The sequence below is a fragment of the Sarcophilus harrisii genome, chromosome 2, assembly GCF_902635505.1.
Source record: "Sarcophilus harrisii chromosome 2, mSarHar1.11, whole genome shotgun sequence".
In the NCBI taxonomy this organism is placed as follows: Eukaryota; Metazoa; Chordata; class Mammalia; order Dasyuromorphia; family Dasyuridae; genus Sarcophilus; species Sarcophilus harrisii.
Genome location: NC_045427.1, coordinates 615,830,587 through 615,848,722, shown reverse-complemented (window position 1 = coordinate 615,848,722; position 18,136 = coordinate 615,830,587). Strand labels below are relative to the sequence as shown.

The 18,136-nt window shown below is 42.7% G+C and overlaps 1 protein-coding gene across 2 annotated transcripts in view; it reads left to right on the top strand.

The window, feature by feature from the left end:
• Positions 1 to 18,136, top strand: part of SGPL1 (sphingosine-1-phosphate lyase 1) — a 71,633-nt gene that overhangs the window by 8,798 nt on the left and 44,699 nt on the right. The gene's annotated exons all lie outside the window — the stretch shown is intronic.

Below are 18,136 nucleotides of genomic sequence, written 5' to 3'. Positions count from 1 at the left end.
TTTGGTTCTTTTTAAGAGCTTGATTATCTGCTCTGTGTGTGTGTGTGTGTCCCATATGCTTAGGTGTTTTGTGAGCAGCAGAGAGGTATAGGACATGATTCTTATCTTCCAGGAGCATGTGACCTAGAGTATGTAAGATATGTTTGTGGGAAAAAATTGTTGGACTAAGTGCCGTAGGCAGTCTGAGAAGACTTCATGGAGGTGAAAGCCCATCTGGGCCTTGAAAACATGGCTTTGGCCTCAAGTAACTCAGACCCTGCGGGAGAAGTGAAGGAGCATGCTAAGTGTATGAGAAAGGAGGTCAGACTTAAGGACGCCTGGCCACCTGAGGGAACCGTAAAGGATGGAGACTTTGTGGGGCAGAGATTGGCCTTTGTGATACCCCTAGGCCCAGGGATGGGAAAGGATGGGATGGATGCTGGGGGCAATTTGGTGGGGATGGAGTTTGGCTGCAGTTTGGCCTTAGTCTAGAAAAGTAGTGTGGAGCCCAGCTGTGAAGGTTCTTGATGCAGGACTAGTGATATTTCACTTTTCATGGAAAAGGGCAAGTGGCCCGATAAAGGGCTTTGAGCAGGATGCTGAGACCTGAGTAGAAGGAATCCCCTACTCTGCAGTCTGGGGACCTTGTCTGGAATATCATCTGCATGACCTGGAACAGGCCCCTTACCTGTCCCTGCAGCAGCAAAAGGGGCAAGTGGCCTAGGAAGCCTCCGAGTCCCTTCCACCACTTGATCTGTGGTGGTCTATTGAGAGGTGGGTAGATGCCCTTATGGTTTCATTAAATGACATCTAGTAAGGGTCCAAGGCAGGTTGAAGTTGCATCTGACTGGCTTCAAGTGACCATTAAGCGGAGCACCCTCCATTAGGAGGATCAGAAGGGATGGAGAGGATACTGGCAGTTGGTGGGGGGGGGAACTTCTAGGTGAGGGCAGGAGAATGAAATGTATATTTTTGGAAATGGTCGATATGGAAATTTGTTTTGCTTGAATATGCCCGGTTGTTACAAGGGTTTTGTTTATCCTTCTCCCTCTTCCCCCCAAGGTGGTGGGAGGAAGTGGAAGGGAGAGAAAATAAAAAGCTTGTTAATGGAAAAGAAATGTGATATTGCAATAGCCTATAGCTCTTGCCTACATGGCTTATAACCTGCGGCTTTATTATTATAGCTGTTTTTCCCATATACATGATATTTTCTCTCTCTCACTGGACCATAAACCCCTGCAGAGCAGGAAGCATGTCTTATGCTTCTTCAGGGCTCCCAAGGCACAGAGTGAGCACTTTTGATGCCTCGAGAGATCACTGCAAGGATGGTGGGAGTGGAAGGGAGAACATGCCAGAGAAGGCACCAGCTTTCGGAGGCTACAAGCCCTTAATCAATGGTGCTCCTGTCCTGGTTTTCATTCAGAGGATGGTAGGAAGATAGATTTGTAGCAACAACAAAATTAGTGCTTCTTATGAGATAGATGCTATCATTATCCCATTTTATAGATGAAAGAAATTGAGGCAGACAGAAATCAAGTGATTTGCCTAGAGTCATACATATAGTAAATATATCTGACATCGGATTTTGAATTCAGATCTTGATTTTAGATTAATTTTAAAACTAATCAGTGAATCTAGCTATCTTTTTTTAAAAAATTAAACCAGACATTAAAGAAATGTGCAAAAATGTGTAAACAGTAACACTGTTCTCAGGTTTTTGTTGTTTTTTTTTTTTTTTGTTTAGGAAAATATAGCTATTTTTCATAAAAATATTCCCTGTTAAATGTGGAATAGGTTAAAATTTTCAGTTTTAATTTCTAATACAGAAATATTGATATGATTAGGATTGTGCTAGAACAATCAGGTTAGATTAAAAACTACAAATCAAAGCTTCATTTGTCATTTTGCGGATTGTTTAGATTTAAGGAGGTGATAGAAAAATGCAAATTAAATAAAATCTGTGTGCATACACTTTATTTTCCCTCAAGAGTCCAGTTGTTAAATCTTTTGCTGCACACCCCTATATTATTCTTTGAACATGCCTATAAACTCTAAACTTAGCAAGAATGCAGCAGGGGGCTCGGGGAACCAAGTCATCAACAGACTGGGGACGAATTGTAACGCTAACAACAACGATCGCAAGCATTTATGTAGTGCTTCAAGATCTGCAAAGGGCTTTCCATCTGCTTTCTCAGTTAAGCCTCACTATACCCCTGCAAATACTCCATAGAAACAAAATAAGATTTCAAGAGGGTCTGAGATTAAAAAGTTTGAGAACTGCCAGACATGTTCTTCTTTGTGCAGATCTTGAATCAGGAGGCAGAAGTGTGATTGTGGTGCACTGATTTGTAGATAAGGAGGAGACTAGGGGACTGTAGCGCCTTTCCACTGTGGCAGGGTCTTTGACTACTGGAAATGAGCTCAGATTTCAGAGAAAATGCTTGTACCCCCTAATCCTGCAGATCAGACCTGGACTACTTTTGTGATTGGTTGGTTGGGGCCCTCTACTCCAGACCGAACAATTGTGGGTTGTAGATGTGAAAAATCAATTGTTTCTCAAAGGGAGATTTATGCAGTTAGACAGATAGAAGGTGCAAAAGCTTGGGTGACCCGATTTCTGATCATTTTCTGCTGGAACCTTTATTAAGTCCCGTTTCTGCCACTATAATGCAAATGTAGAGTCGGAAGTGGGGAGGGAGGCTGTGGAGTAGAGCTGAGTCAAAGTGAATACACAGGGCTAAGTGTCATAGAAGGTATGAGTAGTAATTATTCAACTCTGTTAGTATTCTGCATAGTAAATGACCTAAGTTATTTGTTCCAGATTACATAAGAAGTAAATATGAGAACTAAAATCTTGCCTGAGATCCTTAGATTCTACGTCCAGTGCTTGAGTCACACAGGCTTCTTGTGAGACTTTTCTGGGCTAATCAGACAAAAGACAGTTGTTAACTAGAATTAGATTAGGCCTTTGTGACTTGGGCTTGTTGTTCAAGAGAGGGTGCATTTCTTGAGAAACTGGATGCCTTTCCTGGCCGTAGAGATACCATCTTAGGCTTTTTGATCTTGATTTCTGGGCTCAAAGTCTCACTTCTAAAGCTTGAATTTTGTTAACTTGTTTTCTTTTTTGGGAATTCCCTCATTTCCAGGTCCTTTACAGGGCAGGTAGCCAAAGAGTAGGCTAGGAATGGTGGGTAACAAGTGGATTTAGGTTCTGTGTAAAATAGGATGGATTTCCATGTGGTCACTACTGTAGGCCCTCCCTCTCACTAGTGGCTGGTGAACCACTTGTTGGGTATGATGTAGTGGAGATTTGTATCCAGACACAAATTGAGGCAGGTGGCCCCTGAAACCCCAGAGTTTCTTTGGGAATACTGTTTTTGATCCTCAGTACCTTGTCAGCTCAATTGCCTCTCCTGATGGGAGAACTGGAGGGTAGCACAGTAAACTCCTACCAAAGCCTTTCTTTATAGAGAGCTCTGAACTTGCAGAAATTCCCAGGTAACTCTCAATTCTCCATTTGCTGCTTAGCTTGGTTTTGACTCCATAGAATAACATCTCCTCTCCCCCCATTCCCCTTTCCATCCTTTTGTGTGTTGTCTTCTTGCATTAGATTGTAATCTCCTTGAGGACAGAGAGTATTTTTCTTTTGTTTGTATCCCTTCACTTAGCCCATAATAGATACTTAATAGACATTTATTGAATTGAATATGTGTGCACTGAAAAACCAGTTCTGTAATTATTTCTTCTCCTAAGAATTGGCCTTTTTTTTTTTTTTTTTTTTTTTTTTGGATGAGTCTTATTCAAGATGGTGGCAAGAGTTTTCAGAAGGTTAGAAACTCTTACATTTATATTTGAATATATGTTCTAGGTGGGTAACTATCTATATTTGATATTGTTACAATCTAATGGGAGCATCAAGAAGGAAACAGTCATTTTCTTAGAGGTTTTGATGATGGATGAAAGCAGTAGTGTATTCCCAAATTAAAATTTTCCCAAAATAAAATTATGTATAAATAATATATAGAGCAGTAGTGTATTCCCAAAACAAAACATATTTGGCTTTGTAATTTACTGGGAGTTTTTGGTAACATTTGCCTTCCTAATTGTGTTTTGTCTAATTTCATGTTGTATATAGTTTGTATTTCCTCCCAGAATATACTAATTGAAAGTGGGCAAGTCAGGCTGGGATTAAATATTTGCCCCAGAGAGTTGGTTTAAAATTAAGTCCAAATGCCAAAGTATGTAAACATGTAAATTAGAGTTACAGCATTATACATAGAACTTCAGGGTAGAGAGGAATAAAGTCATAAAATGTTATGACAGTGTAGCAGAGTAATTGGGAAAGAAGAAAAGGGTGGAGGTGAAGGTGATTTATTGGAAGTAGCTTAGCAAATATTTATTAACTCTCCTTCCATGTCTAAGGTACAGGGCTGGGTCCAGGGCACATCTGTGGCTTCTGGAGCTTGTCTTGTGTTCAAGGTGGAGGGCACTTATTTCCAGAGAAGTGATTAGGCTGTCAGTGTGACGGAAGGGGGGGTCATCTCTGAGGACAGCAGTGAAGGAGGGAGCTGGCTCTTCCTGAGGAAAAGATCCTGAGAGCATAGATTTAGGGTCAGAGGGTCAGAGGGGAAATTACTTGCATGGATCAGAAGCGGGATCTTTCTTCAGATCCATTAAGCAGCACTAAGGTGGAAAGGTGGCCCAGAGCCTGCTGAGAGTTCTTAGGGTTGGACCATGGACCATGGTTCTTCCCTGGGGCCATGGAAAGGGCCTCAGCTTCCCCTCCCGTGTCCCCTTCCCCGGCCAGATTGCCATTCTTAGAATACTTCTGAGCTGCAGGTGCTGTGGGCCATGACTTGAAGGTTGGGTTCGACTGCAGGTCCTTGTGTGGTTAGCAGAGGTTTCTGTCTGTCGCATCGTGACCTTGGTTTGGCATAAGGACAGAAGACATGTCCTTGCGGTCTTGTAAGAAAGGAGAGCCCAGAAATCTTCGTTTCGGTCTCCTGATTCCTTGTCTCTTCCTCATTTGCCTCACTTCACATCCTACCAGTCGAGAGTCCTTTCCTTCTGGGAAGGAGAGCCTTACTAGGACTAGGTCCAAAACACCCTTTATGAGTTTTTCCTCTTGGAATTGTGGAAAAATGTAAGAATTTCATTAAAATTTTTAAAGCTAGATCGACTTTAATTCTGAAGCGAGATTCCAGAAAGATTTGATTGCTTCTAATGAATGTCAGGAGCTTGGCAAGAGGGATCCCTTATGAGATGTAACGTTTCATACTGGCTGGCTATGTTGTACCGCTGTCAGTAAAGACTGTGAGATTTTGATTTGTGTCCTGAGGCTGCACCACAATGGGGTTGTGACCCTGGGTGCTCCATGCTGTACCAGTGGAGTGCAAGGAGGACCAGGTGCTGCTGCCCGAGTCTGGAGGGGCTGGTGTCTCATAATGACTGCTTGTTTCTGGCTGTAATCGCTTGTGAAGACTAGCCCCATTCCTAGAAAAGGCCATCATCTGCTTTGCTGCCAGGATCCCTGAAGCACCTCTGAGAAAATGAGGATAGTTGCCCGCCTTTAGGTTAGATCTCCTCCCTCTCCTGGCTCACCAAGAGACTTTGTCCTCCGGGAAACTCTTGAACGCATCAGCTCTTGGTCAAGATACTTTTACTCTTCTAAGTTTATCTTAGAGATAGTAATAACTGATAACACTCATTTAGGGACAGAGTAATGACTCTGCTCCTAGAATGTTCCCAGTAGGTAAGAGTTCAGAGTTTAAATCATGTTTTCTGGTGGGTCATCTTGGGATAGAAATCATCTCTTGACAGGAATCTGAGGGTCCAGTCTGCTTAGTGCTGGAGGAGATGGTTCTTCAGGGAATTTTTTAAAAACATTGACCTCTCTCTCATTGAGAATAATTATGGCAAAGTGACTTAAAAGGAATAGACTTTTTGAGACAGAATTGAATTCTTTTGGTAGCTCCAGATCCTGTGAGATTTAGGCAAAAGGAAATACTCCTTTTCACTTTGTAAGAACAGACCGGAGGCCTGCGGCCTTGGGCATCCCCTTGGACTTGTGCCTTGTCTGGACATTTGGGGGCAGGAGAGAAGGGTGTTGGGGCTCCCTCTAGGTGGCTTGCAGGTCCCTGGCGGCTTCCCCAGGAAGGCGATTCAGCTGCTGGTCTGTTTCTTTATCTGTGGGTTGTCGAGCTCTGGTTCTTGTTGATGGTCTGTTGGCATTCTGGGCCTCCTGAGTGGGTAAGAGGGCACAGCTGGAATTCTGCTGGAATCACTGCAGTTATGGAAAGCCCAACACGTGCCCTCATCTGAGGGATAGTTCTGGGAAGAACCGCGGTGCCCGTTTGTCCGGGCTGGGCTGGCTCGAGCTTATCTCTCCTTGCTGAGAAGCAGGCCGGGATGCCTCGGGCCCTGCCCTCAGCCGGCAAGGTTTGTGCCTCCCCTCCGGGTTTGCCTTTTCGTTCTCCATTTCTGTAGGGTTGGACCCAGGAGCTGGGATGGGAGTGCAGAGGCCTGACCTGGGCAGCCCCTCCCAGCTGAGGCTCTGTGCAAGTCCTCGCTGTGAGAGAAGCGCGTGCACCCCCTCGGAGCAGCCATTATGGGCCTGCTCTGCCGGGCCTCTGAGCTCCTGGGGGAGCCCTGGCTCGTGGACCGCCGCCGGTCAGTTTCCTCTCACTGCCGCGCTGTGATTCTCTTGTTTTGGCATTGGGACCATTGGGGCAAGGCCCCAGTTCTGAAGGAGCATTCTCCTTCTAGTCTACTCTCCGGAGGACACCTAGTTATTGGGTTGGGTTGATTCTATGAATTCCCGTCTATTTGCTGATATTATCTAGCTACTTATCTGGTTTTACCAAGATCTGGTCATGACCAGGGTGAGATTTGTTTGCTCACTCATGAAGATAATAGTAAAAGTCACTACCGAGGCAAGCTTATCAATCATTTTTTAGAAATAGCTTCTTTAATCAATAACTCTTTTTATGGATTACATAGGTAGATAATGGATCTCGAATCTGTTGGCCTATTGTTGACCTTTATTTGGAATAGGGCAGGCAGTCTTTGAGTGTCTAGTGTTTTTCAGAGCTTCTTATATCTCTGGCTCATTTTGCAGTCTTTATATGAGAAGCATTTATCTCTAAAATGCTTTGGGTCAGCCAGATTTAGGAGACATAACTTGAGAAAGAACTTTGTTCCTGATCTGGATGGAGCTTTAACTGAGGATCATGGGCAAAGCAGATTTAGAATGATGATTTTTTTTTTTTTTTTGCCTTTATGTTTCCAACCCCCCATTGATCTCTCTCTTCTTTCCCCTACAAAACATGGACTTGTTTTGATAGAATTGAGTTCCTTTATGAAGCTGAGAAGAGAATTAACTCCTACATTGAAGACTGTGCTAGAATAGCCCTTGCTTTGAATAATTGTGATATTTTTTTATTCTAATAGGAAACCTGGCATCTCCTTAGAGATAGGATTTGTTTTTTCATTCAATAGTGACCTATGGATAATAGGCTTTGTAAAGAGTCACTTTCTAAAGGCTATAACTTTGCAATTGAATAAAAAGCTTTGTAGTTGAAGGTCAGCCAAAGACCTAGAACCGGGAGGAAGTCAGAGTGCCCAATGGAAGTCCATTTTCCTCTATAACTTTAGAATTGGAAGGAAAGCTTTGTAGTTATAAAAGTCAGCCAAAGATCTAGGACCGGGAGGAAATCAGAGTGCCCAGTGGAAGTCCATTTTCCTTTGGATCGGCCTATCTTTAAACCATGGCTTTTCATAAAAACAAAACAAAACAATATATTGGAAATGGGATCTTTACAGCCTTCTTTGGTAACACTTTTCAAAATGTTGTCAATTCCTGCCATCTCCAGAAACAGTAAAACTTTTGAGGGCAATTTTGCAAAGGTTTCAGTGTTTAGAAAAGCTAATTTATTTTTAATGTTAGAATTACTTAGTCCTATCTAATTGCTGAGCTAAGAGACCCAGGAGAAGAGGAGCTCAGATTGTTTCCTCCCTACAAGAGACAACAAGTTTCTTCTCTACAAGAGATTCTTTCTATCCTATTTCTTCCCATTGTGTGGGAAACGCCTGTGAATGTTAGTAATTCAAGTAGTTATTTTAGTTCAGATCTCATAAATGAATCTCAGATAACCCTTTCTTTCTTTCTTTCTTTTTTTTTTTTTTTTTTAACTTACACAATTTACTTTCCCTTGATTGATTTTCTTGGTCAGCCAAATCAATAAATGGGAGCACTCAGTGACTATCAGGTGTCAGTGTGCCCTGGGCCTGCCTTTTGGCCCAGCAACAAAGATGCTAATTGAACTTCCATATTACAACCTAATACTATTTGAGGCTTCCTTTCCTGAGGAGTGCTTAGATTCTACTTTCCAGCCTTCCTTATGATAAGGCCCTTCATTCTTATCCATCTTTGTTTTTTCAGTATTCTTTTAGTATTTTCTCCTATAAAGTACATATAATTATATTTGTGACAATGGGGCTGTAGTGACAATTGCAATACTTCTGGCTTAAGTGGAAGTGATATCCAGAGAGAAAATGGAAAAGCATTTGAGAACTCCAGGTCTAGTATCACCCACTGGCAAATGGGGAAATGAGTGTCAGAGGGCAAGGTGTGTGGATGCTTAAAAGCAAAAACCTTTTTCTTCCCTCCCCATTTGTTACTTATCTGGTGTCTGAATCACAGAGCATATCTCTAAAATCTCATTCCTAGCCCTGACTGCCTTTTCTTTCTGAGAGAAGATAAGTCCTTTGGGGAAATTTGTTTTTCTGATTCTTTTTTGTTCATCCTACCCAGGAAAATAATTATGTAGCTGCAGATGGGCTTTTATTTACTTTTGTTTCAAGGTTGTTTTTTTTTTTTTTTTTTTTTTTTTTTTTGCCCCCATTGGCTTTGGCTGGGGCAGGAGGGGGGAAGATAACTAATTATATAGGGTGATTTTATTTCAGGTATGTTTCATCTTGTTTGTGAATGTGGAAGTGAGTTTCTGTTGCCACAGTGAAGTTGTTGACTCAGTGAAGAGAGCCTTACTTAATTATCATAGTTCTCAGAACATAACAGGAACTTAATAAAGATGTTCTGATGGTTCCTGACAATAAATATCTTCCTATTGACTGTGATCAGTAGCTTGTGATTAGGGGAGAGAACATAGATTGCCAGACTAACTTCATTCTAATACTTTGCTTCCTTAGATTCGATTCATTCTGCTTGATTAGGATTATTTGAGACGGAGGGAAGGGAGGAACTCACTAATCTTGATCATTATAATCCAGTCTCTTTTGAGATACAGCCAAAAGTGTTTTTTGCCCCAGTTTTAGATTTGGATTTTGAAGCTACAAAATTTTATGGTTCAATGAAAAATAAAATAGCCTACCTTTAGCTATATTCTTCTAGGATTACAGTGGAGAAAGTCATTGTTAGCTCCTTGGCTGTTTTCCTGAAGAATTTCTCACTTTGCTGGGTAAATTTAATCCTTACCTTGAAGTTCAGTTCTTATTAGGAATGGGTGTTGTATTTTGTCAAAAGCCTTTTCTGCATCTATTGAGATAATTATATGATTTCTATTGGTTTTGTTATTGATATGGTTGATTATGGCAATAGTTTCCTGATATTGAACCAGCCCTGCATTCCTAATTTAATTCTTATTAATCCATGTAGTTTTCATTAGCTTGTCTTGGTCAGTCTTGCAGATCATTTCCCAGAGCAGTCTGTGAGAAGCTGGGTGGAACACGTTTTTGTTTTCCACGGTATTATAGGCTGTAAAGCCAGAGTTTCCAGCTCTTCTTGAAAAGCTCTTGGGACTTGTATTGTGCAATAGTGATAGAGGAAAAAAAAAAAGGAGAAGCAGAGGAGAGTAAAACCTATTCCCTGATAACACATTTTCAGGGTAGAAGGTTTTGATCTTAGGTAGTATCTTGCTAAAGATTAGTTATCAATTGTAACCTATCAGTGGACTTTTATGCGTGTAATACTGATAAATCAGGATTGACACTGACTTTTGTATTTCTCCCATAAACTCAATGGACTTGGTGCCCCTTCTGAATGGCAGGCCAATCAGTCCGTTGGTACATTCAAAGGGTCATAGAAAAACTGGATTAATCATCTACCTTTGAAATAAAGCAGCTCTTTTTGGTCTCTTTTAACCTCGTGTCACTGTGGATGATCATCCCCTTTTGGATCTCACAAGCAGAATGGAACAGGCAGTGGTATGTAATGTTATGTTCCTCTTTCAGACAATAAGGAATCAATATAAGACCTTGTACAGGTAGTTTATTTGCAATCAGACACAAAAAGAACCCAACTTCAGGCCCACATTCAGGTCATCGCCTTCCTTGGTCTGAAAGTAAGTCAGAGGGTTAGGAAGACTCTTTTTAGGGTACGTGGAATGAATTAGATAAATAGAGCATTTTCTCAGCTAGTAGACCTCTGATCTGTCACTGGAAACTGGACTGGAAAATGTAGCAAGCATGTCATCAGCCAAGTCCAAGGGCATGTTCTGATAAGACGCCAGTGTATCATCTACCTTTCTCTGCTAGTGCTAGAGAGCGAGACTCGAAGAGAGTCTCACAGAATGAATGGATGGGGCAGATCCTCCCCCCAACATTTTTTTAGTCCATGGTTAGTTTTGAACATTCATGATCTTCAGTGTTTGTGGCCCATAAAAATCGTTTTTTTTCCTATTTATTTTCTTCTTGACTATTTGAGAGCTAACTCTGCTCCAGAGTGAAACCGAACCCATAGGGAATCATTTTAAAAAGAAAAAAGGACAGTAGAGTAAACCCAGCTTGTGGGCACCTTCCCAGGACTAAGAAATCTAGTGGGCCTGTGGTCTGAAAGTGACCCTTCTGTGGTTAGATTCCATGACGTCTGCCTCTTATGACCCTCTCCTCAGGGTCCTTGGCTTTGGAGCTCCTTTTTCCTTAGAGGGTCTGCATTTGCATTCTCTTCCTAGAATCTGTGCCCTTTGTGACCCACGAGCTACTCGGGGAGCAAGCCAAAGGTAGGAGTGGAGCTGGGAGCCCAGGAACCTCTGGGCCTGCCATCTTGTCCTTCCGCTCTTGGGAGGAAATGGGCCTCAGATGTAATAGAATCTTACCTCTTTTCCAGAGGATTGGTTTCTGTGACACCTCCATAGGAGTTTCTAGATTGGATAGGAGAAATGTTTTTCTTTGATTTTCAGTTTTATTTTGTAAATGTGTGGAGTTGGAAGAAAGAATACCAAAGGGACCATCTTGCCAGCAACCTACACCATCTTTGTTTTGCTTCAGAGAGGGCAGCTGTGTATGATATGAGGTATGCTAGAATTTTCAAGAGAGCAACGCCGGAATCTTAGCTCTGATGTCTACTGACTGTGTGACACTTGGCCAGTTGCTTAACCTCTCTGAGCCTTAGTTTCTGCATTTGTGAAATGGATATAATATGTATATTTACATTATTTGCAAAGTGTGTTCTAAACTTTAAAGTTATATAAATTAATTAGTTATTAGCAAAATGATGATATAATAATGATGATGATGATGACCCAGGCTGTTGTTTTTCCTTCCCTCCTCCCATTTCCAATTAGCTTCCTTTGGTTAGAATTAGAAGAGGCTTCAGAGGTCATTAAATGTGACTTGGACCCAAATGGGAATGACCCCTGTATAGATATACCCTTGAAGATCTCTAGAGTTGGGGATTCATTATCTCATGAAGTAGCCTATTCTTAGTTTGGACCTTTCTAATTATTAAAACATTTTTCTTAGATTTGCCTCTTCAATTTGTATCCATCCATTCTCATCCTGACCTTTGGAGCCACATGGAATAAATGTCATCCTTTACTGTGGCATGTCCTTTCGAGCACTTACAAATGGTCCTGTATCTGTCCCATTTTCTACCCTCCCCAACTTTTTGTCTTCAGATGAAATATCCCTATTTCATTCACTTGATTTTTCTATAGGTTTTCACCATCCTATTTACCTTCCTCTAGATATACTCGAGTTTGTCAGTGATTTAAAAAACTATACTATCTTTGGCTTTTGATTCACTTATGTGTCCTTTCACACTCTTACTTTCAGAAAAATGATCTTTTGAAGCAGATAAAAAAATAGAGATGGGGGAGGGAAGCTAATTCAGCAAAACTCAGCAATATAAATAAGATACCTAACTTATTGAATGCAGCAGGGACATTGCATAATCCTTTACTTGAGCAAAGGAGCAGGATATAGACTTTTTAGCACATCTCTAGGACCAAGATGGCTTTGTGGTGGTTCTTTCATCATTGAGATCATTTTTATTGCTGGCTATGTTTGCTTTCTTCATTCTGCATCAGTTCATGTAAGTCTTCTCCATCTTTTTTTTATTAACTTATGTTCATTGTTCCAACACGTATAGCTGACACCTAACTTAGGGCAATTGGCTTTAGTTTCTAGTTCTTTGCGGCTACGAAAGAATTTGTAGTAAATATTTTGACGTATATGGGGCTTATCTTTCTGATTTTGACTACCTTGGGTTATATGCATTCATCCTCTGGATCATTTTCATAGATAATTCCAGATTGCTTTTCAGAATAGCTGGATCAATTCTCAGTTCCAGCATTAGTGTGCTTGTCTTTCCAGAACTTTTCCAACATTTTCATTATCCTTAAAATATGAACTGAATATCATACTCTATATTTTGTCTAACCAAAGAGTACAAAGACACTTCATTTTAAACATCATAGTTATGTCAGAGTAATCTTCTATCCCTTTACCTTTTGGGTTGTCTTTCCACACTGTTGAATCCTATGAGTTTGTGGTTCACTAAACTGCCAAGGTCTTTGGGAATTATCCTGACTCTTTTCCTTGTGATTACTCTCCTGCCACTGTAGGATTTTAGATTTAGGCCTGAAAGGGACTTGGAAAGATCTTATAGTTCATATAATTTCATTCTCCATTTAAAGTGGAGAAATAGAAGGAAGGAAATAGAGATAATAAGTCTGTAAGTAAGAGAAAGAGAATTATGTTACTATTTGTAGGAAAAAGCTTAACCTAGTACCATGATGTGTGAAGGGAAGGGTCGCCCAAGATACATGACCAGTCTCTCATGGTATTAATTTTCAATACGTAATAGTTTTTGTACTTTAATTTCTGGAATGTCATTACTTTTAAAGTTTAATTAAAAAGATTTCCCAGTTGATGTTTTGCCAGAAGCAGTTTTATTGCCTCTGAATCATGGTATGATTATCTTGTTTGGAAACTGAAAATGTCTCTTGACATCAGAAAGGGTCACAGCACAATTAGGGATAGTTAGGATCTGATGTCAGCTTTGCTCAAGTGTGGATTTGGGCAGAGTGGACGGCCTCTGGGTCTCCTTTCTTGTTCTCCACTGTCATGGACTGGGCTCTTTACACAGGGAGGCTAACGGCAGATTTCTTCTGGTATCACAGAAGTACACTCGGCAGATTGTTGCCCCTCATTACCTTGTACCTGTCATTGTTAGTGACCAGAGGACTCAACTTTCCCTATCGTGTGTACTTCGTTCCAGCCCCTGCTTAGCATGTGACGTCTGCACAGGAGTTTGCCTTTGTCAACAGTCACTGTCACTGCTGCCAGTGTCTAACAAGGACACTGACCTTCAATTACCCTTTCCCCCTAACTCTGTGGGAAATGGGCAAAAATTTATTAGTTTATGGACTTATTGTCCAGGATCCTGACAAAAACCTGTTAACATTTTGAGCATTGTTGGTATTTTTCCCGCTAAAGTTATTTACTGTGTTTGGGGGATGGCAGGGAGGCTGCAGCACTGTGAAGGCTTAGGGTATCCCTGTGAGTGTAAGAAACTTGGGAGCCACCTGCCCACTCCCAGGACTCCACTGCCATCTCGTCCTAATCACCTTGTGGCAAAGTCCCAGTTCTGGTACTTTATTTTCCAGCTGAAAAAAGATGAAGAAGTCTTCTGGAGAAATTCTATACCATGGCCAGTCTTTGAGAAGTTCCCTCTTGGGGTGAAAGACTTTGGCATCTGACTGCGTAGGAGTTCCAGGAGAGGGGCTATGTCATGTAGAGTGTTGCTGGTGCTGTCACTCGGTGCCCCTGAGATATGGGGGGAGGGCCTTCCCTGTGCCTGGGCCTGCTCCATCCAGACCGTGAAATTCCTGCTAGCAAGTGCCACTGGCCTGAAGTTGGGCAAGTTTCATGCCACCCAGTTGCCTGTGGAGTTTGGCATTGCCATCCCAAATCATGCTTCACTACCGAGATGGGCAACATGTTCTTCTTAATGCAAAGACTGAACATATTTTTATTTGATTTATTCAAATTAATTTCTTATTTGGGAAAAAAAGGCATTTTCTCTTAAATATGTCAAACCTTCCTTGATTCCTGTAAAGTCCTTCTCCAGGAGACTTCACTTTGTGTATTGTTTCATACCTCTCTAATGCCCTTATATGATGTTGTATATTATGGTTATTTAAATTTGTGGCTTATCCCAACTGTGAATGAAAATTTTCTCCAAATTTTTATCTCGTGTAACACCTCACATGGTGCTTTGTTATGCAGTGTGTGATATTGCATTTAATAAACCTTTGTTTCATCATTTAAGAAGATTTTGCTCAAGTATAATTTTAATACATCCAGAGGCTCAAAATTGTTTCCTTTGGAATTCCTTTTAGAGAGGAGAAGTGACTTAATGGGGGTTACATAAGATATTCAGTAATACTTCCAGGATTTGAACTCATGTCTCGTGTACACTCAGAGGATTGCCTGATGTGGAAGTGATCTTGTGCTCTTGAGAGGATCTCTGGAAAGAGCTTCAATTATGCTTTCAGTGAAAGAGCCCTCTGCTTTTCTAAGTACAGAGAGACAGGTCACTAACATGTTGTCAACTAGATAACGAATTCTTTTACCTTGGCAACTTGGGGTCCCCTCCCTCTGCTTCATTAGGACTTAGCGTTATATAAACATGGTTAGAAGATACCTCTGAATGGAAGGTCCTCGTCCAGGAAATGACCAGTGGGCACGCTGCTGGAGGAAATGAGCCATTAAAGACCCAAGACCAAGGCGGGTCTTTCTAGAGACAGAGACATGGTTTTCTCTTGCATCCAGGGTGACCAGAAGTATTGCTTCCTGGGATGCCTCTTGCTGTGTGGAATGCATGATGAGCATTTGCAAAGGAAGGCCACCCTGAAGGACGTCTGTTGGTCGAGAGGGAAAAGAGGCCGCAGAAGGACCCTGACCTGTGGAGGCGAAGGCCCTGGATGGGATTCCTGCTCTGCCCCTCGCCCACAGCCGAGGGATTGAACGGTCCCTCAGGTTCCTCACTTAACAATGAAAGAGCTGGTGACTGTCAGTTCTTAGTCTGCAGTGTATCTGCATGGCCTTGCACAGTCTCTCCTGAAGGCCCTGATTACTGTCTTCTTGGAGGAGGGCCACCTCTGCGAGCTGGAACGCGCCGTCTCCCTCTCTACACCTTTCCCTCCCACAGACTTCTCTGCTGAGAGCCATTGCCTTCCGGCCTCCTGTTCTGCAGGCAGCAGGCTCCCTGGAGAACACGGGCCCTCTGATTTTGGCTGCAGGGCCTCCAATAAGGGCTTTGTGTTTGAGGTAAAAGGCTCCGTGTCCCCCTCTCTTACCAGTATCCAGTTGGCTGCCAAGTTTTACTGTCTCAACAACGTTCTTATCTCATCTTTCCTCTTCTCCCAGGGCTGCCCCCTTAGTATTTCAGGCCTGCTTCACCTCTCACCTGAACTGTTTAAAAGATCTCCTGTTTGCCTTCCCTGCTTCTGGCTTCTCCTGTCTCCGGTCCACCCTCCTCACAGCACAAGGAACTCCTGCCTGAAAACTCCCTTCCCTTCCCCTGCCGCTGGCAGCCTCAGCTCAGCGAGATGCATGGAAGCTCAATAGGCCGAGGGGCTTCCTAACTCGCCTCAGCCTCACTTGGCTGCCTCCTGGCTGTCCCTCCTCTGGCCTTAGGATTCCTGAAGGGGCTGGCCTTGTCTCTCCCCTGCTCATGGAGGGCTCCAGGATTGTTGGCGTTGGAAGCCCTTCCCAACCTGACTCTCGGTCATGCCCTGCTGCCCTCCATCTAGTCCCTGGGCCACCAGCCTCCCTTGGGCCTGGAGAAGTTTTGTGCTCCTCATTCTCTCCATGGCCTTTCAGAGTCCTTGGATTCCTCCAGAGGCTCAGGGGCCACCTCTTTTCCAGCTCCTTCTTGATTTCTCCCAGTTATTCCGACTTTTATCTGCGTTCATCGTTTTGTCCACTAACCAGGAGCTTTCATTTTTGTCTTTGTACATGGCCCTTTCCTTTGTTGGATTGGATGGGATTGCTTCCTGCCTCTTCTGTTTGTTGGCCAGGGCCAGGCTTATGTCCCTCATTATGCAGAAGGAAAATGGTCTGAGCCGTGGTCTGAGTCCTTGACTCCTTCCAAGGAGACCATGGCAGGATATGCACTTGGGCTTGAGAGTTAGAGATATGTGTGTACCTGGTCAAAGAATATACTGCTTTAAGCTAGAAGATGTAGTCAAAAAGGTAATTATTAGTGTGTAAGGTTCTCGGGCTCTCATTATCTACATTCCTGTCTATAAGTCATGCCCTACCTGTGTCATTTAAGCTTGTCCTACAGAACGTTGTCAGGCTTCCCATTTGTAGCACCCAAATTGCCCCCGTGTACATGGTGCTTACTAGGTAACAGTGAAATCATTCAAGACCTTGAAAATGGAGACTCCCGGGATGCCTGTGGCTTAGAAGGGGTTAAAAGATTCCATAAGGCTAGGTTACATCAGGCTTCTCTCTGGGGCGTAGACTTACACTGAAGCATCCAAGAGCAGCCTCCTGCATCCCCCAGGGACACTGTCCTGCCAGGCCCACAGAGCCCAATAAAGTGCTAAGCTGAGCAGCCTTGCAAAGCTCTCCATCCCCAAGGACTGATGCTGTTTGTTTATGCTAAATTAGCAAGGGCAGTGATGTTCCCTATCAATAAGCCCAGACATGGGGTCTGAGAAGGATGTTGTGGGTCCTATTGTGTGACCCATTGTGTGACCATGAAAAATTTCCTCTGAAAAAATGAGGACTTTAGACTGGGTGGTCTTGTAACTAATAGGAGACACTCTATTTGCCAAGTTATATTACATCTTGAGTTTTTACAATAGGGACCTTAGTCACCCATCAAGTTTATTTTCTCTCTCCTATCTGTGACAAATAAAAGGCTAGTTGGACAATCATAACTATGGCGTATATGTTATTGATAAAACTTAGTTTAATTGGAAAAAAGTGATAAATTTTGGATTTTGAATTCCTTGTACATTTGAAAACCCAAGTATCTGATACCTGATCTCCACCTGGCATGTGTATTGTTTCCTGCTGTCTGTCCTGATTGTTGGAGAACGAGGGCGGGTAACTAGGTAGAAACCATGATCTTCAGAATGAATTTTCTCTGAAGGGCTTTCCCTCGCTCACAGTCACAAATCTGACTTCTCAGCTCTAGACTTTCCCACCAAAAACAACTTTTTAGCTGTTGGAAGCTGATAATTTAATTTTGTGGCTTTTGTTTTGTGGACGATAGCTTCTTTAGATCCTGTCAAAGAAGGGCTCTGGCAACTGCCTCTGCCGTAGGTAGTTGTGTTTGGTGGCAGCAGGAGGGCGGCCCTGGGGAATGGCCCAGGATAGACACCAGTCTCTTGAGGAGCTTTGTGTTTCCTCTGGAGAGAGCCTTCTCCTTGCTGTGTGCTAATGGTGTCATCCTTTGCCAGAGCCCTCAGAATGAACCTCCTCTTCTCTTCTCTCTTATGGATCGGAAGAGCACTTGTTCTGAGTCTTTGAGGGGCAGCAGCGGGGATATGACATAACTACTTGTTTCCGTATCACAGAGGGTGATTCTCTGTGGCATCCTCATGTGGGAGAGGGATTTGTCTTGTTCCGCTTGGTCCTGGAGGGCAAACCAAGACCAAGGAGAAGCCTTCCGTGTCATGGCAGAGTGCAAAGGGGGCAGATCATGGTTGTTTTAAAGAGCAGCTTTTAATTCATAGGACCTGAAGCTTGGGCTCTGCAGCAGACTTAGTGCTTCTCTAGTCTGACACACAAACAAGCTGTGTCCCCTTGGAATTGCTATCTCAGAAGGAAGTGCCTTTGTTTGAGCGGGAGGTTTTGGAGAAGAGACCACCTGAAGAGAAAGTTCTTGCTCAAGTTGCAG